This window comes from Furipterus horrens, unplaced genomic scaffold (genome assembly GCF_987537825.1).
Source record: "Furipterus horrens unplaced genomic scaffold, mFurHor1.1.pri manual_scaffold_9, whole genome shotgun sequence".
In the NCBI taxonomy this organism is placed as follows: Eukaryota; Metazoa; Chordata; class Mammalia; order Chiroptera; family Furipteridae; genus Furipterus; species Furipterus horrens.
In genome coordinates this window covers 99,601,313-99,611,858 of record NW_028327179.1, presented here as the reverse complement: position 1 = coordinate 99,611,858, position 10,546 = coordinate 99,601,313, and the positions used below count along the sequence as shown (strand labels likewise).

Sequence of the window (10,546 nt, the reverse complement as noted above, 5' to 3'; positions counted from 1 at the left end):
TGAAAGTAAATGAAACTGCCTTGTGACAGCCACCTCTGGATCTTGATAGAGCACCCTAAGAGGCAAACCTTTTGAGTTGTGTAGTGGAACTTTTAGTGACCTTCCAAGAAGGTGCCAACAAGGGAGGGTGCCATTTTGAAAAAGAATGAGAGTTATGGTGTAAGAGATGCCTGTACAGTTGCGCAGGCCTAGCAGCTCTCTGCTGAGTCAGAATCAGCAGCCTGTGTGTGAGTGGAAGTGTAAAGAAGTTGATTAATCACACACCATTGTTAATAAGAGGGGGTATAGCTCAGGGGTAGAGCATTTGACTGCAGATCAAGAGGTCCCCGGTTCAAATCCGGGTGCCCCCTTTGAGAGTCTTTTTCCTCCTTGAGCTGAATTGACAAAGTTCTGTGGAGACCATACGCTAGTCCCCACACAGGAGGCTGCTGGCTGGAGCCGATGAAACGGTGTCTTCACAGCCATCCTTTCTGATTCAGGATCCAGTCAGACACTGGGCACAGCCTTGAAGACCAAGGGGCAGACCCAGTCCATCCCCAAGCCCTCATTGAGGGTCTGTTTCCTGGGACCCCAATGTACCACTTTGAGTATCATCCAGGGGCCAGTCCAGAGACACAATCTGAGCCAGTTCTGTTAACAGAATGTGATGTAAGTTCTCGTTAACCGGTACACCCATCTCCTATAGCTTCTGTGACAGGTGCCACAGCACGGGTGACATAAGAACGGCAATTTATTGCCACACAATTCCGGATGCCAGGGTCTGAAATCCAGGGGTCAGACGGGCCGTGCTCTCTCCGAAGGCTCCAGAGGCGGGTCCTTCCTTGCCTCCGGCTTCTGGAGGTTGTTGGTGATCCTTGGCCTTCCTTGGCTGCCAGGTGCGTCACCCAGTCTCTGCCTCAGTCTCCACATGGCTGTCTTCTGCCTGTGAGTCTCTTCGTATGACACCAGTCACATTGGACTGAAGACCCATACTACACCATGGCTGTCTCATATTAACAAATTCCAGCTTTTTAAAATTATTATTAACCCTGACCCGAAAGACAGAGGGAGAGAGAGAGATTTATCGTTGTCCTAGTGACACATTCATTGATGCTTCTTGTATGCACCCAGACTGGCGATCAAACCCCCAACCTTGGGGCATCGGGATGACACTGCCAACTGAGCTTACCTGGCCAAGGACACATTCCTGCACACTGGGGGCTAGGAATTCAACACTTCATGGGGGGCACACAATTCAACCCATAACAACCAGGAAAGAGAACTGAAAGGGCAGGAAGGAAGATCAAGTGTCATTGCGAGAAACACAAAAACACCAGGACACCGGACTTCAGCAGTAGCTAAGGCTTTGTTTATTCACAGGTCTGCAGAGCTGGGTGCACACACAAATAGACCAAGCAAGCTGGTTTTATACTACACAAGTAGTCCCACCCCCAGCTCCCACTTCCCCTTCCTCCTCCATTTCTCCATGCTTGGATACTCCAGAGTTACAATCTAACGCCATTCACTAAATTAACTGAGGGTAGTAATCTCCTAAATTATTTGCGGAGCTGTCTGGCTACATTTTCCCATTTCCCGGTGTTTGGTGATGAATAGCTTCCCCCTTCCATCCCAGAGGCATTTGCACTGAGCTGCAGAAACATCACTTCCTGACTTCTGGGTAAGCTAATACTGTTGACTCTGACTCAGAGACCCCCAAATTCAAGATTTAATTACATTTGTTCTTTGCTGCTAATTATTTCCTACTCTGGTTTGAGAGTCACCAGTTTCTCTGTACCTTACATCATGGAGGTCATTACTGCAGAAGCAGCCACCACTCCAGGGCTGGGGACACGCAGGAGGGGACGAACTCGTTCAATCTCACAAGCTTGGGGAGCGCCCCTGGGGATCAGGGACTTGGATCTCTAAGGGGTGCTGCTGTCCCTGAAGAGTCATGATAAAGCTGGACCTGTGAGCACCGAACTGCACGTGGCCGTCACTCTTGCTACTGGGAGGGACTCTCACTGCCAGGTGACACTGACAGGACCCCAGAGCAGGCAGGAAGGAACAAGTGCCTCCTTCTCCTTCTGGAACCCTGTGGGCAGGACCGACCAGGGGGCCGCCTGGCCAAGGAGAAGCGTGGTTCCCAGAGACCCCGACCCAGCTCCGCAGAGCAGAGCCCAGGAAGGTGGACCTGGGCCTAGGGACTGACGTTTCTCCATCTCCCCAGCAGGTGAAGGTTGGCGGTGTGGGGATCTGGGGCCCGGGAGAGGGCTCAGCTGCGTCCTCCCGTGTGGCGTCGTGCAGAGCGCTCCCATCTGTGTCCAGTCACATGTGTCCTGTCTTTGGGGTGCTCCATGCTCAGTCTGGCCATGGGGACTTTGAGTCTGTTTTCCAGCGCTGAGCACAAAAGCCACTACACAGATGTGACTCTAGGTCCTTCCGGGTGTCAGGGGTGCTCCCCAGGTTACTGCCCTCCTCCAGGGTCTGACGGTGGAGAGGGTGTGGAGCTGTGGAAGGAGGGAGCCTGGTGCTGCTTCCAATGAGGGGGGGATGAGTTAGCAGCAAAGCAGGTCTGGCAACTCAGCCAAGCCACGCGAAGGGGCATCTGGGGCAGAAGCTCTGGGCTCTGGGTGTGGCTGCACAGGGAAAGGGTGTTCATTGAGCCTCACTGGTATGGCAGGGGGTATAGCTCAGGGGCAGAGCATTTGACTGCAGATCAAGAGGTCCCCGGTTCAAATCCGGGTGCCCCCTAGCATTTTAGCCTGTAAAGGTCATGAAGGAGTTCCAGTGTTCTCTCCTCTTGCTGAATCTGGCCTCTGAGTCTTCCTGCAGAGGGTGAGGAAGCAGAGGAGACCCTTCCCACGCAGCACAGGGCTACTCTGCTCAGGTCACATGTTTGTCCCATTCCTCTGATCTTCCCACTCTCCCCTCACCTGGTCCCGGCTCTCCAATGTGAATTTGATGTCCTGGCTGAGACCAGGACTTTGGCCTTCCCGGGGAGCCAGAGGGAAACCTGAGATCACCTGTAAAGGGACCATAGTTGGCCTGCGGTCCACTTCTCAACAGTGGCAAAGGATGCAGAAGATGGCGTAATGACACATTCCGTATATTGAGAGGAAATAAGAGTCAGCCCTGAATTCTATTCCCAGCTAAACTGTTCTTCAAAGACAGATAAAAACTCAGAGAGTTGATCACCAACAGACCCTCACTAAAGAAAAATTTAAGTATACACTTTGAAGAAAAGAAAAATGATCTCACGTGGAGGTCTGAGATACAAGAAGGAAAGTCAAACATGGAAATTATAAGATATGTAAGTAAATAAAAAAATCATTGACCAAATAACACAGTATCAATATCTAATTTACAGGTTTTTTTTAAAAGAAGGAACTGGCCTGCCCACTCCTCCAATGCTCAGCCAGTGCCCGCGGCCACCAGCACGAGCAGCCTTGTAGGGCATGGCACGCTACGGAGGCTGTTGTGAGGCCCACTGGGTCCGCAGCCTGCTTGGGCACCCCAACTCGGTGTCAGAGAGTGTCCTTGCTGAGCACTAGCCAGACCTGCAGAGGAAGCCCTTCTATCCAGCCCTCGTCAGCCACATGCACTCCGGCCCCGTTGTGGCCGTGGTCTGGGAAGGCCCCAGCATGTCTGTGCATCAAGGGCCATGGCAGGACACGCCGACTCAGCTGAGGCCGCCCCCCGACCATTCGAGGAGACTCCAGCTTCCACATCAGCAGGAACGTCACCCACACCAGTGACTTGGAGGAGGGGGCCCAGAGGGAGATCCAGCTGCGCTTCCAGAGCCATTAGCTGGTGAACCAGGCAGACAGAGGCCACCACAGCGGCCTGACCCAGCCTGAGCATCAGGCTGCCCTTGGCTGTCCCCACGTCCACCCACTGCCTCTGTCTGCAAGAACTGGAGCTCACCCCGGTGCTCTGCTTCTCTGCCCGAAACCACCTCCCTGTTCACCTTCTGCCCCCGCCCGGAGCGGCTGAGCCAACTTTACGTGCTTTGTTATCTTGAGCCCAGGAGAGCGATGGGCCAAATCATTTCTGTACCAAGATGCCAGACCACGTTCAGGTTGTCTCCAAAAATACGCAGCTTAACCTCCCCTCCTCCGAGGAGACGTTAAAATTCATTATGCTGTGGGGGAAAAAAGATAGAACTAAAATACTGGTTAGTAACAAATAAGGAACGGGATCATAAGAGTTAAATGTAATTTGGGAGGAGGGTAAAGATATTTATTAATTTAGACTGTCAAAATTTACACACAAAAATATCTAGGGTACCATTTATTTTATTTTTATATTTATTATTATTTTTTTTTAGAAGGGAGAAGAGGGAGGCGAAAGAGAGGGAGGGAAACATCAGTAGGAGAGACATATCAGTTTCGTGCCCTGACTGGGAATCGAACTGGCAACCTTTGCTATGTAGGATGACACTTGAGCAACTGAGCCAGGCCAGTCAGAGCTGGGGTATCATTTTAAAGGTGGTTTTGCCAAACTGAAGGCAGTGAGGGAATGCATGGTTTATGCGAGCAGTCTTGCTAAACACTCATTAATTCTAGTAATTTATTTGTTGGTTCTTTTAGATTTCTTATGTGTGTGATCATATTGTCTAAAAAATTTCACCATTTTATTTTTTTTATCCAATCCTTATATATTTTGTTTCCGTTTCTCACCTTATTGTGCTAACGAGGACCTCCAGTATAATGTTGAATAGAGGCGTTGACAGTGGGCATTGTCTCGTTTTGATTTCACCATTAAGGACATGTTGTGGATTATACTTCTTGTAAATGGTCTTGACCAAATTAAGGAATTTTCCTTCTGGTTTGCAAAAATAAAATTATCATGTTATCATGGATTGATACAGAATTTTCTCAAAAAACACCTTTAAAAAAAATTTTTTTTTTGTTTATTTATTTTTAGAGAGTCAGGAAGGGAGGGAGAAAGAGAGGGAGAAAAATATCAATGCATGGCTGCCTCTCACACATCCCCAACCGGGGACCCGGCTTGAAACCCAGGCATGTGCCCTGACTGGGAATTGAACCAGCAACCCCCTGGCTTGCAGGCTGGGGCTCAATGTACTGAGCCACACCAACCAGAGCTTAAAAAAACCAACTTTTTAAAGCTTGAGATAACCATATACTCTTCCTCCTTTAGTCCATGAAAGGGTGAATTACATGTATTGCTTTTTGTAAAATTAAACACACTTTGTATTCTAGATGTAAATCAAACCTGGTCATGAAGTTCCATCATTTTTATACAGAGTGGGACAAAAGTAGATTTATGGTTATGAGTACACAAAACAGAGTTTATTCTTTTTCTACATTTTTTAACTTATTGATTTTAGAGCGAAGAAAAGAGAGAGAGAGAGAAACATCGATTTGTTGTTCCACTTAGTTATGCATTCATTGGTTGAATTTTTTTTTTTTTTAATCAATGTGTGGTTGCCTCTTGTGTGCCCCCCACTGGGGACTTGGCCCGCAACCCAGGCATGTATCCTGAATGGGAATCGAACCAGCGGCTTTTGGTTTGCAGGCCAGCACTCAATCCACTTGACCACACCAGCAAGGGCATCTGGTTGATTCCTGTATGTGCCCTGAACCGGAGATCGAACCTGCAACCTCAGTGTATTGGGACAACGCTCTAACCAACTGAGATAACTGACCAGGGCTCAGTTTATTCTTGCATTATTATGTATTAATTATTGTATTATTTCCATACGAACAACTTTAAACCTATTTTTGCCCACCCTTGTGTATTTAGTGAGATCATAATTTATCTAATTTTGTATCTCTGTTACAAGTCGGATTGGCTGTACATCTTTTTTGTACTGTCCTTGTTGAGTTTTGGTATCAAGATTGTGTTTAGCTGTGTCTCTTATAAATAGAATATAGTTAGTGACGTCTTAACCCAATAGGACAATCTCTGTCTTCTAATCTGGGGCATTTATTTACTTCTAATGTAATTGCTGATGGATTTGTACTCACATCTTCCACCTTATTTTGTGCTTTCGGTCTTTATGACATGTTTTTTCTCTCTTTCTGTTTTAATTCGATTAATTGAGATTTCTTTATGACATTATCATTCTCCACTACTACTTTGAAAATATAAATGCTATTCTGTTTTCGTGGTTATACTAGAAAGTCCATAAGGCTGTGGTTGACCAACGACTTTACCCTCCTCTCAGATAACACAGGCCTCCTAGAACACTTAACTCTGCTTACTTCCCTCCCAGCTCATAGGAGTGCGGACGATTCCAATATCCCATGCACCCCTCGGGCGCCCTGTGCTCTGCCGCAGTGGGATGCGCTCGAGGCCCTTGACTGCTGCTTGTGAGCCTTCAAAGCCGCTGGAGCCCCTTCCTCTTTAGGGGCGTCCGGAGGGCTCAGGACTTCCTCAGTGTGACTGCGGCTCTCCGGAGCCTCCCTCTCTTCCTGCCAAGGAGCATGTCGTTCTCATCGCCACGTGTCCATTGTCCTTGTGTCCTGTGGCTGTTTCTCCCAAAGCTGCTCCTGCTTCTTCAAAGGTGGGGGAATGTTTTTATTTCATATATATATATATTTAATTACAGTTTGCATTCAATATTATTCTGTATTAGTTTCAGGTGTACAGAATAGTGATTAGGAAACCGTATACTTTACAGAGGGGTCCCCCAACCGCTTCAAGTACTCACCTGGCACCGTACCTAGTTATTACAATATTATTGGCTCTGTTTCCTAGGCTGTACTTTACAGCCCTGTGACTGCTTTGTAACCATCAGTCTGTACTTCTGAATCCCTCCCCTTTCTCACCCAGCCCCCCACTCCCTTCTGGCAGCCATCAGTCTGTTCTCGGTATCTACGAGTCTGTTTCTATTTAATTCTTTGTTTATTTTGTTCTTTAGATTTGTCCTTGTCTGACTTATTTCACTTAGCATAATACCCTCTAGTTCCACCCATGCTGCCGCAAAGGGTAAGAGCTCATTCATTTTTGTGGCCGAGTAGTATTCCAATATGTAAATGTACCGCAGCTTTTTTACCCACGCACCTACTGATGGGCACTTGGGCTGCTTCCAGATCTTGGCGATTGTAAATAATGTTGCAGTGAACACAGAGATGCATATATGTGCATATATTCTTTAGAACTGGTGTTTTGGGTTTCTTTGGATATATTCCCGAAAGTGGAATCACTGGTTTTTTTTTTTTCCTTGAGTAATTAATTTTCAGCCTAATTAAGTTTCTGGGTTTATAATTCCTTTTGCTTGATACTTGATATTTCCAAGGGACCAGAAAGGTAAGCACCTCAAAGACCCCCCCTGCGGGTTCCACATTTCGTGTGTAAATGGCAGCCTGGTCTCTCTGCACGTGCCTTCCATGCTTTCGGAGGAGAAGAAATTGCGAATTGGGATGGAGGCAGCTATTTTTAAGATTCTGCTTAGCTCCCGGAACCATCCACACCAGGTCAGCCCCATGGTTTCCACCGGTAAGGAAGGTATTTCCCCATGTGGTCACACAAGAATCCTGCCCCAAGCTTGAAGTCTTCCAGAACCAACAGTAAACACCTCCCATCTGCCCAGAGTTTTTTCTGGCTGACTCAGGAAGTCCTAACCCACAAGGAAGTGAGCTACGGTGGGAAGAGCCTGAGCTTTATAGGGAGGAGGACATGGGTTTGGATATTGTGTCTAACACCTGCACACCTGCCATCTTTGAGACACCGGGAAAGTCATTTGGACCCTTGGAACCTTACCGTCCATATCTAAGACATTGGTGTGTCTAAGAATTGCTGTACCGAGTTATATAAAACCATGTGCACTGTACCTGCGGAGCAGGCTAAGAGATGTTCAAGATAATGTTGACACCATACGGTTTTTGCCTAATATGCTGGCTTTACGCTGAATAACTTGCAGGGAAGTACACGGGACCAAGATCAGGCCGCGAGAGTAAATAAGACTGGAGAGAAGAGAGCCAAGGAGACCCCAAGGTAGGCAGAGAGAGGTGCCTGCCAGCGCAGTGGGGAACCTGCGGACAAGGGCTGTGGGGAGCAAAGCGCAGGAAAAGGATAATAAATGTGAATGGAGACAGACGAAAAGAAAAAGTAAATGCGTCCATCTCAGAATTTTGGTGGCCATTGGTAGTAAAAATCCAAAAATGTTCAGCCTATCTACATCACATAAATATAAAAGTATTTTAAAAATTAAAAAGTAGCATCCATCATTTCAGCCTCGATGGACAAAGACCACATAGAACATTCCGTCTGCAGTCCTAGTAAGGGGTCCTGGCACAGTGGCCAGGGCTGCAGGTTTGCCTTGGTGAGAACCGCGTGCGCGGGTGCTGACCTTTGCCTCCGGCTCCATGTTTGGCCAAATGCTGCTGCTGCTCTGTGGCTTCAGCCCTGGCCTTTGCAAAGCGGAATGTCCTTCCTGTCATCTTAGACCTGAACATGAGGAACAACTGCAACGGGGTAGACGTCCATCATATCCCATCAGTGCAGCAATCTGCAGTAACAGAAACACGGCACGTCATCCGTAGCGATGGGTAATCTCTGGAAACCTCCTTTCCGGTTTATGGGTTCTGAGTTCTAGCGGTAACCTGAAGCACAGAATCTGATGATGGACTTTATATGTTGAAATGCTAACAGTCTTTTGAAGTGTATATGATTGTATTTTTAACACTGCAAAAGTAAAATGCTACAATAATTATTGAAGGTTATGAAAGGTGTTGGTTCTGTGGAATAAATGAGAACTTTCAAATAGTTAAGTAAATATATGAACAGTTAATGTGGTATTGAGAGAATGTTATCCAGATAACTTTAGAAAGAATGTTAGAGCTTCTTTGAGTCTACAGATGTTTATAAAAATATAAGTATTACCACAGGGAAAAATAATAAAGGTTATATTACATCATAACTCTAATTACTGTAGAATAATTTGGTTCAATTGCATTCCTAACACTAAATAAAATAGTTTTTAGAAACTGATATTTAATTATTTAATTCTATTTAGTCTGTGAATCTTAAAAAAGAAAAGCCCTATTTGGTGATTTTTTACGTATCAGGAGGACAAATTAAAAGCACAGTATCAACATGGCTATTTCAATGTTTCACAAGGGAAAAAATACTCATGTACTATATAACACATGTATGACAAATCATCTTTGATGGAAACATGATTAAAAATATGGAGAGCATGAAAAAAAGTTGAAAGCTTAGATGAAATGAGACACCCCAAATACCTTTGTTCTCTCTAAACAGCTAACTTTACAAGGATAATTTTAGTAAGACAATGCCTCACGGTTTGGGATCTAATTTTTTTTAAGCTTGTAGAAATAATTGCGATAGACTGATTACCATTTTCAGCAGCTGAAGAAAAATATTTTTTTGAGGTTTACCCAAGCTATGAATTCTAAATATTGATTTCCTTTAGAAAAATTCCTAAAAACGTTTTCCTATATATTTTGCTTTGCACGAAAAAATTAATGAGATTATTAAACATGCTGCCACACTGTATGGTATATGTGACATTTGGACCCAAAGAATTAACCTTAATTCTTTAGGGTTGATAACATAGAGGAGTGATGATTAATTCAACCATATTTCTGCTTTCCTTACTTGATGAAAGATTCCTAGGTCCCACACACAGAGTGAAGCTGACTTCAAGTAGTATTTATGGGATGTAAAATCAGTGATGAGAAATTCATGAAATGACCATTGACTGTGGACCCAATAATAGTGAAGGCTATGAGCACAAGCATACTATTATTTGTTGACACCCCTTAGTTTAATATTCAGGAATGAATATAGCTTTAAAAGATGTAATATAATGGGGGAAAAAGTGGGATGACTGTAATAGAAAAACAATAAATAAGTTTTTAAAAAGATGTAATATAAAATGATTGGCTGCAAGCAGAAAGATTGTCGACCCCTTCCGCCAATAACAAATTATGATACACAATAGATTTTGAATTTGTCTTGTGTACATATACAAGATATTTAAACAAGATGGAACAGGAGCTCTTAGGTCCTTCAAAGGCTTATAGAACAAAGAAAACCTTAATTTTGTGTTTCCCAGGGAACATTGCATAGTAAGACCTACTAATAACCCATAGTTGCCTGCAGAAAGAGCAGTTTATAGGAACTTGCTGAATAAACTGATGTGCTTACATGATTCCCACTGAAAAGATTTCCCTTTGATTCTGTCCCACTGAAGGTGCTACAACTGGTGTGCCTACAAGGCAAGCTGAGGTGCAGGTGAAATCTTCAATTATTTTCTTAACTTGAAAACCAGTTAAACTGCTCCGTTGTCACATTCCCAGGTCCAAACTGTAAGGACAAACTCTTCCCCTACTGATTGTGTATAGCGGCAAGAACAAAGATATTAGAAGTTGGGAATAAAAAGTATGAGCGCAACAATCTTAAAGCTACTTCTGAAAATAGGTATCTTCTTGAAACAGGGCACAAGACTTCCGTCTGTGAAATTGCTTCAATGAAACGCCATCACCACCCAAAAAATTTTCGAGACCAAGAATTAAAAAGGAGTCAAGTCTTTACCTTAATAAGTTCCACTCGGGCTTAAACCCTGGGTTCCGGG

The 10,546-nt window shown here is 44.9% G+C and overlaps 2 non-coding genes across 2 annotated transcripts; both read left to right on the top strand.

Annotated features, from left to right (window-relative positions):
- The first annotated feature begins 278 nt into the window (after positions 1–278).
- TRNAC-GCA (transfer RNA cysteine (anticodon GCA)) lies at positions 279–350 on the top strand. The gene has a single exon. It is a non-coding gene; the product is annotated as a tRNA-Cys (tRNA).
- Positions 351–2,658: 2,308 nt separating this feature from the next.
- TRNAC-GCA (transfer RNA cysteine (anticodon GCA)) lies at positions 2,659–2,730 on the top strand. The gene has a single exon. It is a non-coding gene; the product is annotated as a tRNA-Cys (tRNA).
- Positions 2,731–10,546: the final 7,816 nt, after the last annotated feature.